General features: G+C 32.2%; 3 long non-coding RNA genes across 6 annotated transcripts in view; 1 reads left to right on the plus strand and 2 right to left on the minus strand.

Moving 5' to 3' along the window:
* LOC107613375 overlaps positions 1–2,569 on the plus strand; it is an 18,529-nt gene extending 15,960 nt beyond the window's left edge. For 2 of the 4 annotated variants that reach the window (XR_002352784.1, XR_002352778.1), the window contains exon 6: positions 2,274–2,569. This is a non-coding gene — a long non-coding RNA (uncharacterized LOC107613375). The remainder of the gene's footprint in view (positions 1–2,273) is intronic. The other 2 variants (XR_002352779.1, XR_002352788.1) reach the window with 1 other exon arrangement.
* Positions 5,930–6,463, minus strand: LOC110265671. The gene is made up of 2 exons (XR_002351865.1): positions 6,420–6,463; positions 5,930–6,323 (listed from the first exon to the last, which is right to left on the minus strand). It is a non-coding gene; the product is annotated as an uncharacterized LOC110265671 (long non-coding RNA).
* Positions 6,674–9,055, minus strand: LOC110265672. The gene is made up of 4 exons (XR_002351866.1): positions 8,673–9,055; positions 7,479–8,590; positions 6,892–7,381; positions 6,674–6,797 (listed from the first exon to the last, which is right to left on the minus strand). It is a non-coding gene; the product is annotated as an uncharacterized LOC110265672 (long non-coding RNA).

The raw sequence follows: 16,474 nt of genomic DNA on the forward strand, positions 1-16,474 counted from the left end.
ATTGACAGTGGTGATGTATCACATAAAGCCAGCCATGGAAAGGAGTAAGACTGATTGGATGAAGATAGCAGGAACGCAGAGGTTCAGAGGAACGAAAGCATCTCCATTCGCTTATCTGAAATTCTCACCAATGAATTACATAAGTATTTCTATCCCTATTCTATTAATTATTATTCGAAAACACCATTATCAATTTATATCTGCCTAACTGAGATTTGCAAGGTGACCATAGCTTGCTTCATACCAACAATCTCCGTGGGATTCGACCCTTACTCACGTAAGGTATTACTTGGACGACCCAGTGCACTTGCTGGTTAGTTACACGGAGTTGTGAACCATGGTCTTGGCATCATGTTTTTGGCGCCATTACCAGGGAAAGAAATAGCGATGAATTTTACATAATTAAAGTGTAATCACGATTCCGCGTACCAATAGTCTAGAATTCCAAGCTTTACTCAGACTTCTGCACTTTTCTACTGTCTTTGGATCTGCTTTCACAAAGATTTTCAAGATAATATCATCACTCAGGAATGGAAGATCGCCTCTCTTTGGTGGGATATTACTCATTGTGGCTGTAAAGGGGTTGAATGTTTGGTTAATAGGGTTTAGTGAGTTAGAGAAATGGCCACTCAATTGGAATACCACACAACAGTTTACTCTACCCTATTTATATAATTAGCTTATATAGTGTGCATGTGCAGAATTGTTTAATCATTCTATAAGGACGTGGGTGTGGTTACTTTAAACAAATATTTTTTTATTGCAAGGCAAAAGAGCTATATAAAACATCTATTAATATGAGTTAATATGAGTAAGTATTTTAATTTAGGGGATATATGATAAAATATGTTGGAATCCCACTCAAGCAGAAACATAACTAGGATTGGTTTTTCTAACATTATTCCTTTTGAGATAACTCAGCCCACCAAGTTGTCCTTTTTAAGTAATGTTTTTTGAAGGTGCTAGATCCATAGTTATGTCATTAGCAGATATCCTTCCTCAATATATAGAGTATTAGTAGTGCTTAACACTTAACAACTTGGTGTAGCATAATCTTTTAATTATAATCTATATGATTATAGCGTAGCAGTTCTGTTAGTCAGCTTGAGCATATGATATCCACCACCACAGTTGGGATATTTCAAGAAGTGTGCTAATGATGGGATTGATAAAGCAATTAAGTGAACCATGAACTAATGAATCTTCTGTTGTTATAATCGATGTCCTATAGTTCAACAGACCAATAAAATGTGATTGTAATTGAAAATATAGGTCACTTAGTCTCTTCACGAATAAATCGCTACTGTAATCCATCCTAATAAATTATTAGTTGAAATATCATATAAGTATAGCCTGATATCTCTTTAATTTTTAAGAAATTATTTGATGAAAGCAATTTTGAAAATAATGTTCCAACCTTTTGTGATAAGATTTTACTTGATATGATTTGCCTAGGGATAAACGTATTAAACGGTTGTGTGTTTACATTGATGCTGGTTTTTATCCATGAAAAAAAACTTGTATTGACCAATGGTCACTCACGATTGATTATTATTTAGGCATAACTGCTTTATCCTATGACTCCTTTCCCAGCATATGTTTTCAGTAATTAGTGTAAGGTTCATGCTCTCAAATGACACATATAAATGTAAACCCATCATGTGAGCACTTTATCTGTTGGCCATTAGCATATATATATGCACTTTTAGACACGTAAGTAACTGGGAATCCAAAAGCCAAATCACAATTTTTTTAGCCCTGGCCTAGCACATGGTTTCATTTTAAAGTGCCTTAGCTGAATATGGTGTAGCATGGTATTGTTTATCTTATTTAGTAGATTTTCTTTTGTTGTATATTCATGCTATGTTGCCTATGAAGAATCTGAATTGCAGAATTCACAACTGCTTTTCTTTAAGAAAACTTTTCAGATTATACTTTTCTTGAAAAATTGTACTTCCTAAATCTATGATGTAGTTGGACTATTTTTCATCATAAGTCATGCTGACATTTTTCTTGTTCAATGCTACCTTTGATGGAAAAACATTGTATATATAACCCTATAACTAAAATATAGCTAACACTGCCATTTTAAGAGATAACTGAGCCCACCAAGTTGTCCATTTTAAGTAATGTTTTTTGAAGGTGCTAGATCCATAGTTATGTCATTAGCATATATCCTTCCTCAATATATGGAGTATTAGTAGTGCTTAATACTTAACAACTTGGTGTAGCATAATCTTTTAATGCTAATCTATATTATTATAACATGGCAGTTCTGTTAATCAGCTTGAGCATATGATATCCACCACCACAGTTGGGATATTTCAGGAAGTGTGCTATTGATGGGTTTCATAAAGCATCATAAAGCAATTAAGTGAACCATGAACTAATGAATTTTCTGTTCTTATAATTGATGTACTATAGTTTAATAGACCAATAAAATGTAATTGTAACTAAAAATATAGGTCACTTAGTAGCTTCATGAATAAACCGCTGTTGTAATCCATCCTAATAAATTATTAGTTGAAATATCATATAAGTATAGCCTGAGTTTCTTTTTTTTAAGAAATTTTTTTATGAAAGTAATTCTCAAAATAATGTTCAAATTTTTTGTGTGCAAATCTTACTTGATATGATTTGCTTAGGGATAAACCTCCTTAAACGGTTGTATATTTGCATTTATGCGAGTTTTTATCCACTAAGAACTTGTATTGACCAATGGTCACTCACAATTGATTATTATTTAGGCATAACTGCTTTATTCAAAATTGCTTTATCCTTTGACTCCCTTCCCATACACGTATTTACTAATAAGGTATGTGTCATCATCTCAAATGACACATGGCTGTGTAAACCCATCATGCGAGCACTTTATCTATTGGTCATTAGCATAGATACCTACACTTTTGGACACGTACCTAACTGGGAATTCAAAAGCCAAATTACAAATTTTTTTCGAGCCTTGACCTAGCAAATGGTTTCATTTTAAAGTGCCTTAACTGAATATGGGGTAGCATGGTATTGGTTATCTTGTTTAGTAGATTTTCCTTTGTTGTATATTCAAGTTATGCCGCCTATAAAGCATATGAATTGCAGGTACTACAACAGGTTTTCTTGAAGAAAAAATTTTCAACTTGTCCTTTTTCTGGAAAAATTGTACTTCCTAAACCTATGATGCAGTTTGACTATTTTTTAACATAAGTCAATAATAAAAATAAACCATAAAGCATTTTAGACATAACCTTAAGCACTAAGACTTAAACCCTAAACACTTTTCTTAATACATAAAAGTTATTACTTATGGAATATTTTTTTATCCAATAGTATAAGATTTATTTTTTTTTTATAAAAAGTCACTAATAAAATCAATTCCTAAGGTAAACAGTAATATATAAACTGCCATTATATACTTGATGGATTTAGTAATTTTCTTTAAGTGGGTTTTTACGAATTTCAATCTAAAAAAATTCCTCTTCATTTAATTTGGAATAATCACAACCTTATATATAAAAAGGAGCTATTATATATTAATAGATATATAATCGTAAACTAATAACTACTTTATTTATAATCATTACTATATTTATAAGTAATTTAATTTGGAATAATCACAACTTTATTTATAATTCAATCCTAATTGTGTTGTATATTGGGTCTCACTGCCTTCTTCATTCAGATTAGCAAAGTTTTGATTTTCGCATTGAAATGCACAATTTTATTTGAATCTTCAAATGTCGGAGGACTAACATCGAGCTATAAACCTGATGCAGTGCAAAGTTAGCTTTATAGATTTGGGAAAATTTCTAATTTCTCATAACATACATAATTGATCTCCCTATCCAATGGTATATGCATTCAGATCATTCACTATTTAGGAAAAGGTCTGTGTGCAGCGGGATCTTTGATATGTTTAGGCATTCCTTACTATTGGACTTAGTCAAATTTTAACAAATTTGCTCCCCAGCTTTTGAAATTTGGTGATTATCAATCCTATCGATGGCTTGTCATATGTATTGAGGATACGCTAACTAGAGTCAATAATAAAATCAGTTGCATCAAAAAAATGGTAATACTTAAACTACCATTATATACTTGATGTATTTATTAAGTTTCTTTAAATGGGTTCTACGAATTTTAATCTTCACATGTATAACTAATTTAATATGGCTAATCAATCCTTTATTTAAAAAAAAACTAAATAAAATTAAAAAGTTCTGGTATCTCGAACTATTTTTGCCATGGAGAAGATATTGTGTGGTACATGGGGTGTCGCTATCTTCTTCATTGTCATTAGCCATGTTTTGATTTTGGGATTGAAAAAGAAAATTTAATTTGCATGACAACTGTAGCAGGACTAACATCGAGATATGAACTTGATGAAGTTCAAAGTTAGCTTTTCATAGATTTAGGAAAAATTGCTAATATCTCATAACGTACTAAATTGATCTCCCTATCCAAAGTTCTATGCATGCAGACCATTCACTATTTAGGATATGTTTTGTGTGCAGCTATACTTTCATATGTTTAGGAATTCCTGACTATTGGACTTAGTCAATGTTGAACAAATCTCTTCCCCAGAGTTTGAAGATTGATGATTATCAATCTTATTGATGCCTTGTCATATGTGGATTCTCATAATACTTGATTGCTTTCAATAAATTGTTACATGAGTAAAACAAAAGTCAATTGTATGGATATGTAAATTTGAAGTTAAATAGTTATGATTATTTTATTAGAATACTTAAAAAACTAAGTGGCTAGTGTATATGCTGACAAATATATCAGAAAGTAATAAGGTTAGATGAATAGCTATCATTATTGTAATGGAACATCTACTACATCTAAGGTTACCTTATTTGAATCATTAGGACATGTAGATAATGATATAATGAAATTATTTAAGGTTTTATTAAGATAGATATCAAATGGTAGAAGTTAATTATATTAATTATGTAACTGAATTATGTTAATTATAATTGATGAGACCAAATTTGTTAGCTAATCACCAGGATTGATTAATTGAATTTAAATTTGGTCCACCCCATGATAGTGTTAATTTTCATGACACCAATTAGCCTTTCCTTTTTTGTCAGGCATAACGAAGGCACTGGAGTTTTTCTTTCAATTCATCTAAACGGAAGGCATGCATTAAGTAAGTTCTACCAAGTTAGTTGCATATTTAAACTAATACTATACTTATTGCACTAATGTTAACTGTGGTGACTATCTATTTGTGTTTCCTCCTATTCATTTACATATCAAATGCACTCCACCTATGAATAACGTCAATACTTTTATATCGATAGGTTGAAATATAGAGGAAACTTCAAAACTTTCTTTGGTCTAGTTCTTAGTCAATGTGCAACGAATATCCTGCAAAGATTTATAAAGTCAACAGATCACACTACTATGAACTTTCTTATTCTTGATGTTAGAAAACAGCACACGACATAATTTTGGAAAAAAAATTGTATTGATAGAAAAATGTAATCTACTATTATTCACTACAATTTGGGTTTATATAAAACTAATGAGGTTTTAACCTGTTAAACTTCAGTCCTAAATGGATTAAGTGTTTCGTTTTCGTGTATTAGTTAAAATTCATTTGGCATTTATATAGTCATGCAGATCATTTTATATTAGACATGCATTAGGTCCAGCAATTAAAATTCATTTGGCATTTATATAGTCATGTAGATCATTTTATATCAGACATGCATCATGCCTTATATATGTGCTTTCAAGTATGAAATAGAAACCTTGCTAATGGTAGTATGACGTCTAAATTTTATAAATCTATAGACATTGTTGATAATTTATAAGTGCTATTAGTACTGACAAAGTCTTAATTCATGTGTTTAATCCATAACAATACATATTTCAATACTACCAAAAAACACAAATAACTTGTCCATGAAGACATACAATAGTACTCAAAATGCTAGCATATATAAATCAATACTGGTTATCACATATTGCAATACTTCTAAAAGACCCAAATAACTTGTCCATTAAGGCATATATTAGTACTCAAAACGCTAGCAGACCTAAATTAATACTGGTTGATACATTATATGACCAAAAGGCAAATCATCATGTGTAATTTTCCAACTATACTCAAATATTGATTAGGGTTAATTATCACATTCAACAGTCTGCATCTTTTGCCTCTTCTGGCTACTCTTTTGGCTTAACTTGTTAGTGGAGAGTTGGAAATATTTTTCATTGTCAATGTTCAATGACACTGCATGTTTTACTCCACTAAGAGCTCTCCTAGTTGGGGTCTTGCACTTGAGGCTTGTGACAGAATCCTCCACAACATCCTGTGGAATACATAAGTGTATATTGTGTTAGTTGACAATAAACCAATTATCCCTAGATGTACTTCATATGTTTAAGTTAAAACTTTAAATACACACCACAGAGCACTGAGAATTATTATCAGACTTGAGATTAGCCACAGCAACTGAAACATCCATTGAATTGCTGATCTCATTCTCCTACACAAAGGCACACAATAATCTTTCTTAGTTATTGTAGGCAGTTTCTGAGTTGAATGATTATTATTTTATACAGCAATAGATATATAAGATACATACAGTTAAGAAGTCAGAAGGATTGCTGATGAATTCCATAGGGCAATTTTTTTCTATAATGTCTTCATCGTCACATATCTTCATGATAGTGTAAACCTGGTCATGCTTGTTGATGTTGGCTGTTTTGACATTAATTTTAAAGAGTAACTTCTTGTCCATCATGTTATCAAGGGTTGGGGGGTAACCTTCCCCTTCCAAACACTGAAAATTTTAAAAAATGAATAAATCAAAATTAGTGTATACGCACAAAATATCCAAAAATTTGATATCTAAAAGGGATATATGCTGAACAAACATCTTCATCCTTGATTTGTTCAGCTTGCCTCCCTATAAGCTGTGTTGTTTCTCTATCCCACATTAGCATAGTTATACTTCCTGTTCCATCATAGGCTATAACTTCAACCTTGTACCTATTATAAAATATGCAATACCAATTGTCAAAAAAGATTTCCTCTTAATAAATTCCCCTGCCAAATAGTTCAATAGACCAATAAAATAGGATCAATTCTTTACAATTCATGCAAGTAAGTTAATGTTAATTAAACTGCATCTGAAATGTCACTTGAAAATATTATTCTTGGAAATCTATTAAAGGCATCCAAATTAAGTCTTGTCTCACACCTAAGGGATGCACTGCCATGTGTATGACCACACTTGAAACATTCATATCGATTTCCAATCGGGGTTTCTACTTTTTTTGGACACTTCCTACACGATTTGTAAAACCAATCGTTGTTGCCAGCATTGATAGAGACAATGGTTCCGCCAATCCATATAGGACCTTCCTGCACCAAGCCCAGGTGTAAGTACCAAACCATCATTGTTTAGTTTAGTGAATGCCTAATACACTTAGTTATTAGTAAAAGTGTTAGCTAATTGGACCTCTGTTGAATTGAGTGCATCCTCTATTGATTTCACTATGACACCTCCTCGTTTTAGTTCTGCAGCACCAAATTGCACACCATGACCGGAGACCTGACTAATTCTGACCGAATTAGACCTTACACTGCCAAGCAAGCTGCACATTCATTCTATTAAACAACGTCGTTAATGGGAACACAACAGAAAAAAAGTGCTTCTCATTGACTGTTAGACAAATCTTTTCCGAAAATCATGTACTTCCTTCATGTCAGGATTAACATGTATTTTAGAGACATCAAAGTGGCTTTGAACCGATACCTTATCTGAAAACATAAACAACAAGAATCAGTTTTGCCTTTAGTAAACATGGCTTTATCACATACCAACTTTAGTAAACAAACCACTTTTATTAATGGAGTGGGTTAGGAATTTTAACATGTGATGCATACCATTCCATCGACTGGGTTTAAAGAACTGCAACACCACTATTAGTGGTTCAACCCTGCCATCTTCAAGATGGGGAAGTATGTGATCGACCATGTCACCAAACAACACACAATCAAGATTGTTGTTACTGCGTAACACAAAACCCCTACAAATCCACATTAAACTGATGTATAATGTTTCAAAAAACACAAAACTTGTCTATTTTATTCAAGAAACTTACTCTAGGTCTGCTATCACAACCACTATACGTTTTGTCTCATTTCCTTTGCTTGTGATTATATCTCTTGGGTCCTCCTTCCCAACAACCTCCCAGATTATGTCTAACTAACAATGAATGATATAAAATAAGTCACAATATCAAGGATACTGGAAAGGATGGTTACTATCTAAAGAAACATACAAAGTAGTTGCTTACCCAATAGTTGAGAATCATCAAGCTTTTCGGCAGCAAGGAGCTCTGGGATAGGCTTCAAGCAAAAGGATTCGAGAGGAAAACTTGGATTTTCCACACGAACAACAACTGTTCTGTGGGAAAAGTTCAAAGTCCACCGATTTCTTGTTGTTTTAATCTTCTCCATCTTGTCCACAACTATGAAGTTACTCATAGTGTACATTTTAAACTCCTCAAAAAAACCTCTCCACTTCTTGAATAAACCTTTATTGATTGACGCTTGGATCCTTCCTCCCTGCAAAAGAAAATTCATTTGCTATAAGAATCTCATTTATCAACAACGAACTGAAATGAAGTAAATAAAGTTAACAGCTTACCTTAATATCTTGAAGTACCATCTCTATGCTATTAATTTCTTTTTGGTTGTACCTATTTGAGTTTTCCCATATATGAACAACATACACCTGAAAATTTCATTCAAGCTTCTTGGCATTGACATTCATTAGCATATCATATCCTTCAGACATTTTTACACAAGTTTGAAAAAATTAGACTGCTCTGTGTTTATTGGTGAGAAAGTATTTCACTACCTTTTATACTATAATTTGAAATCTGATTTATATCCATTGAGAACGAGCTGGGTTGGTATACTACTCTATATATTAAACTCATTTTACTGTGTTGTATTAGATTGCCAGATGTCATTAAATTAAGAGATACACTTGTCAAGCAAAAAATAATCCACATATCAACTAAAGACCACTACTACATTCCTATTATATATTAATAGATAGATATCATATAATACTGGAGCTAGTTCATAAGCTCCTATTAAGAATTCTTAGTGGATACATAATAAATATAGAATAATGCTACACATCTAAATTTTTTATGAACTAAATTTAATCAAGTTAAATAATAAAGTTTAAAATAATACTAGCCAATAGCCATAATTAATTTTTATTATATTAGACTAATTTAATTGAACCTAATTAACAAAAAAATATAAATGTGTAGCATTATTCATAAATATAATGCATTACACCATGTTCAAACAGGCCGAAGGACTTAAGTTAGATTAAGGAATTTATCTCTTTATGTTTTAATAATGGATCTCAACTCTCAAGTGCTTAATAAGCTCAATTCACAAACCTCAGAGAATTGCATATATGTTTTATATCACCCATTATTTAAATTCAAAGTATTTAGAAGATTTAATTTTTGATGTATTGTATTTTTTTCTTTTTCAATTCAACTAGGTATTCTTTAAAAATAGTATAATATTCAGCTTTTTATTTAAATAAATTTAGTGTCTTTTTAAAATTGAATACACATCTAAAATACAAACTAAATAAAATTAAAATTTAAAATTTAAAATTTCTATTTCAATTTTATTATTTTTAATTATTAACAAATTATCATTTAAATACACTTTCAAAAATATAAATTCAGTAAAATTGAAGATTTAATTTGTCTGTTTGATTATTCGTTCGCGCCGTTCGTCCGCTTTGCCGTTCCTCTACAACGCCGTCGTCTGCCTCGCTCGTCCTTGGCATCGCCTTCCTCCTCGCCGATCAGTCCGCAGCCTCGCTTCGTCCTACTCCTCGTAGCGTTAGTCCTCATCAGCGTCGCTAATCCTTCTGCGTCGGAAGTGGACCTCGGGTATTTTGGATGTGTTTAAGAGAAAGCGATTCATGGTTAACTGTATGTATCTGTTTAGTTATTCAATTACATTGGTTTTGCATGCCGTGTACAACATCCTAATTTGCATTGGAGAATGGTTTAGGTAGAAGAACAACCTAAAGAATTACAATCCTCAAATTGTCAATACTGTTGTATCTGTAATTACGGCCACTGCAAGGGTTTAAATTTTTTATTTATGATTTTGAATGTGTTTTAGAAATATTATGTGTATCACCTCATAATTTTAAATGTGTTACAATTATTTTTTAATGTTTAAATTTAAATTTTAGATTTATGATTTTAGATGTGTTTCAAAAACATTTTCTATATAAGTTAATAATTTTAGATGTGTTATAATTGAAAAAGAAATTACGGCCACTTTAAAAAAAAGCGGAGAACGAGAAAGAAGAATAGAAGAAAGAAAAAAATCGTGTTACAGAAAGAGAAGGAACGTAAAAGAAGGAAATAATAACTAATTATGAAGGTAGGAAGTTAGAGAAATTTTAGTTTTTAAAATTTAAATTAATCTTAATTATAAATGTGTATCTAAAAATTAAGAATATGTTTTAATTAAAAAATAATTAAAAAATATTAAAAAATGACCAAAAATTGAATTTTATTGTACAAATAGCATTTTTTTTTTTTTTTTGTATGTTGGTCACTTTTTTTTCCTTGATAAACGAGGTGAACGTCAACTAATATGTTAAAGTAAGGCAACTAGGAGGGGTGTGAGAGATTTGGGTAATATGCATGAGAATTTACGATAACAATCCAAAATTTGAGATTTGGAATAACAGTGCATGTATATACAAGTTTTATGGTCAATCTTTTTCCCACTAAACGGTAAATTTCTATAAAAATAGAGATTTATCATTGATTTTTGACCGAAACTCTGGTTATCCAAAAGAAAAACATCAATATATACAGTTATCCTAAGTAAACTAATAATTGCTTAAAACTACTAATATTTAAAATTATTAGATTATATCTCAAAGTATCTTTGGTAACTTAGAATTTTGTGCATTAGCTTCATCATGACTGTAAGAATATGGTAGCTCAAATGTTCATTTCCTAATGGCCGTTGTAACCATTAATCATAATGTAATTTCTATAATACTTTCCTTTTCAATAATTTAGCTATTTTTATTAAAGCAAAAATCAAAATTTGTGGCCTGTAATTGTTAGTCTTGCGAACCTATCGTCAGACCAAACTTACACATCACGACTGGTAAATGATAAATGATAAAATTCAGCTCAACAAGTTTAAACAAATTTATCAAGATTTATACTTGGGCTACAAACTCAATGGAAATTGTCAACTTAATCACTTTCAAGGAAAAAAATGAAAAGAAATATAACGGAAAACAACCAACTGATCTGCCTGCATCTAGTATGGATTTATTTATTTATTTATTATTATTATTGGATTAGTTTATGCAAAGGGACTTCAGTAATTTCATTTTCTTAAGTAAAATAATAACCATCCTATGTGGCAAAAAACAAATTCTGAAAAGTTACAAAATAGAGAAAAAAATGACCAAGAAATCTCGAATAATCTATTTTGATAGTAAACTTTTCAATTGTTATAAATATATTTTTTTAATAGAATTGAAAAAGAAAAAAAAAGAATATTAGAAGCCAATAGAATTTATTATTTTTAAACAATAATATATAACAATATTTTAAAGTGTTAGCTAAAACTATATTGTTAAATTATGAGACTAAATGAATTAAACTTATGACTAAAAGTATTGACTGAAAATAATAAATTATGTTGCTCTTAAAGTTTTGAACTTTTTATCCAGAAAAGTGATACTTTTAACTTTAATAGCCTCTGAGGTATATGTAGGAATTTATTTTGGTGAGCTTTTACGATATCTTTATTTCACTTAATTAAAAAAAATAATGATAAATATGTGTATAGAGAATGGTAAAACATATTAAAAATAAAAATAAATTTTTTTAAAAAATTTTCTTTGACACAATTTAACGGTGCTCAAATAAGCTCATAATCCGCCAGTGAATTACTGAATTATATTACTTTTGGATATCATTGTTTGTGATTTGTCATCACTGTTGTCAAGTCTTACAATAGAATCCTTATTAAGAATCACATCGGCAAAGGACTAGAGCAGAAATTGAATAAAAAAGAGGAGAATAGATTTAACTACCCACCCATAAGGTAAATGATTCAGGGTGAATGACTCAATGGTCTGGCATCTTATTTCATCAACGCTGGTGAAAGATTAAATATTATTCTCTTACACTGATAGGTATTTAGGTTCAATAGCTAATATCTTTCAAAATTTATTAGGCCCTACAATAGCCCATTTACTAAAGCCCAATTATCCTAATAGTTTTTTCAACAAAAAAGTCTAATAATTCTAGAATGGCATTATAATTTTTTGGGCAAAATACTTATATCACCTAGTAGCAGCCCAATTTTACAAATATCACCCAAAATAAAAAATGATTTGTGGATCACTCAAAACCTTTCTCTATATAAATCGAACTAGCATATATCGATTTAGAAGTGTACTAAATTGAATTAGGTAGCTTAGAATTATTAGGCTTGGGTGAAATACATATAATTCGAATCAGGCTAGGAGAATTTAGCACACCGTTTCGAAGCACATGGTAATTTGAATTAGCCCATGGTTTCGTGCATATAATAAATTGAAATAGGTGGGTTCGATTTAGCCCATGATAAATCTAGCCTCCCTAATTCGATAAGCTCTCCTCACACTAAATTTACCTAGTCTAGTTCGATTTACATGCAGTCTCCCTTTATATAATTCGAATCCCTTTCATTTGAATTACATTTTACCAACCACATCCCCACCAAATCCAAAGAAAGCGTTGCTGCCAAGCATAATGGCAGACAACCTGAATCGGATCTACCGTTTAGATGGAGTCGCACATATCGCTGATAGTGTGCACGCTGAGGTTAGTACAATAAAACTTAAAATGTCTTTTTATGTTGTGTTAAAAAAATGCCATGTGCTAGGTAGAGATAAATCGGCTAGATCTTGTTTATTAACATGATTAGAAGGTATAAACTTCTAGTAGTAGTTAGAGGTTTCAGTTAGTGATCACAATGTGTTAGAAGTCATTTACGTAAAATGAAACTTATTAGAAGGTGAATATTATAATGGATAGAATCTGATAATCTCGATGAGGGGTAATAGAATTAGCTAGAAGGATGGTAGAGTGTTAGAGTATACAAATTAAAAAATTGGATGTTTGATAAGGGATTATGAGGATTTCATAGATGTATGGTCAAAGTAAGAAGACAATAAAGAAAAATTATTTGAGATAAATTTGTTTTTTTTGTTTTTTTTTTGTTTTTTGTTTTTTTTTGGTGAAATTGTGTGATTGTAATAGTATTTTTTAACTTCACGCAGCTCCATCGCTGCATATCGAGTATGAGGAGGCAGCTACACCACCCCAAGCTGGAGTACTCTGCTCGTCCTCATGATCGCTATCATCGGCAATCGTGGCAGGCTCCACATCATCATGATCGTCATCCTGAAATACATCTTCGACACCATCTGGGGCTGCACCTTGTCTGAAATCTTGGACCACATCATCAACTAGCGGCACGGTCTCAACTCGTTCAGTGTCACGAGTGCGGTCCAGGTCTGCAGCGAAGGACGGGGAGGCCACCAAACATGCATTAGGCTCAATCACGGGCAGAGATGAAGAGGCACCAACAGGCCTCGAACTCGACCCGGCAGCCATGGCTGAATGCATGTAAATCCGGTTAGAACCTCCAGAGTTAGAGACCACATCTACAAGCTTGGCCAACAGCTCAGGGATCATCACCTTCGAAAATTGCCGACGACAATGGAACAACACTTCCAAATCTTCATCATTGCTTATGACGAATGAATCATACTTCACATCATCCCGCAAAATCGAAATCGAAATTCTGTAGAATAACTTCTCCACCCATTTCACGCGTTGCAGACCCAGTTTTTCGAATTATGTTATCCTTAAACTCGGTGAAACTCGTCGAACCTCTAATGAAAACACTGAGCGGATCCTTATCCGTAAACTTAATTCCGGAATGTGTTTTTTTCTTAATCGACCCTCTATAGTGTATTAAAATAAAAAGACTCTCATCACTAGCCATTATGAGGCTCACTATGATGGAGAACACACATTCCACTGCTATTTATACACATTGGTTTCCTTGTAAATCGAATTATGCTGCCTCCATTTAATTTTGTTGATGAATCAATAGTAAATCTACTCAACCTATTTTGATTTATGTGATTTGGACTCCATCATGGTAAATCGAAAAAGGCCAGTTCGATTTACTTGGAGCGAGCATAAATCTACTTGGCCTGTTTTGATTTAGTTGGGTTGTTGTAAATTGAGATTGGCTGATTCGATTTACATGTTGAAAGTAATTCTACTCATGCTAATTCAATTTATATAGAAGGTTGCTTTGGGTAATGTTAGTAAAATTGGCTTCACTTTAGTTTATTCCAGTATTTTGCCTTAATTTTTTCTTTGATAAAAAGAATTAAATGAAAATACTAAATTAATGAAAATATAAATCTTTTAAACAGACTTGTAAAAAATTATATTGATATTTATAACTTTTTAACATATTTCTCTAAATATTTAATATATTTTTCAAATTAAAATATTCTTAAATATAAAGTATCATTCCTTTTTTCAAAAATTATTTTATCAAAAATTAATTCTTTTCATGGACAAAATAATAATTTCTTCTTAAAAAACAAGCATAATGAGGATATCAAATATTTCTACCAAAAGTCTACAACATTATATTCAATGAAAGTAATAAGAGTAAACTACCATTTGTACCCACGAAATTTGAAAACGCTGACATATCTACCCATAGAAAAAAGAAATTACCATTTGTACCCATAAAACATGAGTTTTGCACAACAAAAATATCCAAACACTAAAAAATTATCTAAAAATCCCAAAATACCCTTATCATTACCACTGCTACCATCATCCCCATCTCTCTCTTCGCATCACATGAACACTCTCCGATCTAACCTCCATTTCTCTGCCACAAACCACCTCATTGCCACTCCTTCATCACCATAACCTTCATCTTTGGAGGAATCAAAATCAACCCAGAGAGGAATTTGAAATGGATGAATATGGGTGAGAGTCAAAATTGGATCTTGGTTTCAGCTGAATCTGAAGCTGTTTGAGGGAACAAAACATTGAAAAGGGTGTCATGGAGAAAGCTAATAGAAATAGGGCGAAAAAGAATATAGATCCAAGGTGAGAAGAGAGTGAGGAGAGAGGATCAAATCTAAACAATCAAACACAGAAGCCTCATGTATTTGGATTCACTTTTTCTAGGAGAAAAGAAAAATGGTGAAAGAGACAGAAAGAGAGAGAGAGAGCTCACCGCGATTTTGGTTCGCAAAGGGGACCGCGGTGGCGGCGGCTGGCGCGGTGGCCCGTCAAGGGCACTGGTTCGGTAATGAAGAGAAGGTAGCCCCGGTAGGTGAGGTTGGTCGGCGGTGAAAAGAGGAGAAGGGGGCACTGCGGCTCTAGGGTTGCTAGCGGCAGCGAAGCAGGGGCGGAGTGGGTGCGAAGGTCCTCTGGTCGACAAGACCGAGACATGGAAGGAGAGAAGGAGGGGTGGTCACTGACAAGGGTCTCTGACGCAGTAGGCTCTGGTTTGAGGCCGATGGTGATAGTGGCGAGGAGAAGCTGGCGCGGTGCTCCTGGGCTGGCGGAGGTCCGCGACGTTGCTAGCGGAGAAGGCTGAACGATGATGAGGAGGGTGAGACGGTGGTTTGTGGTTGATGCTGGGATTGGGTGGCTGTGAACATTGAGAGAGAGGAGGGAGGATGAGGAGGGTGAGACAGTGGTTTGTGGTTGATGCTGGAATTGGGTGGCTGTGAACATTGAGAGAGAGAGGAGGGAGGAAGGAGATGATAGTGTGGAGAGAAGGGTAATTTAGGGATTTTAGATAATTTTTTAGGGTTTGGATAATTTTGCCTGTAAAAACAATTTGTTATGGGTACAAATGGTAATTTCTTTTTTCTATGGGTAGATATGTCAGTGTTTTCAACTTTCGTGGGTACAAATGGTAGTTTACTCAAGTAATAAACAAAGAAATAACATAGGTCCTGTAGCATAATGAACTTTTATACAATAATTATTTTAGAACTATAATCTCTAATTGTAGAAATTTTTTGACAAAATTTAAAACATGCTAAGTATCTCATAATTATCTTTAGAGTATAATTTTAATTTGACAAAATTTTAAAATATACTAGATATCTCATAATTTATAAATATCAATATAATTTTTTGCAAGTCTGTTTAAAGATTAAAAAAAATATTTTTAATTTGATAATTTTATTTTAAATAATTTTTTATATCATTTACACGATTGACAAAATATTAAAAATAAATTAAAAAATATTTCAAAAATTAATTTATTATTATTTTTTATATATACTTTTTAAATAATTTTTTAGATGACACA

Source organism: Arachis ipaensis, chromosome B08, assembly GCF_000816755.2.
Source record: "Arachis ipaensis cultivar K30076 chromosome B08, Araip1.1, whole genome shotgun sequence".
Taxonomy (NCBI): domain Eukaryota; kingdom Viridiplantae; phylum Streptophyta; class Magnoliopsida; order Fabales; family Fabaceae; genus Arachis; species Arachis ipaensis.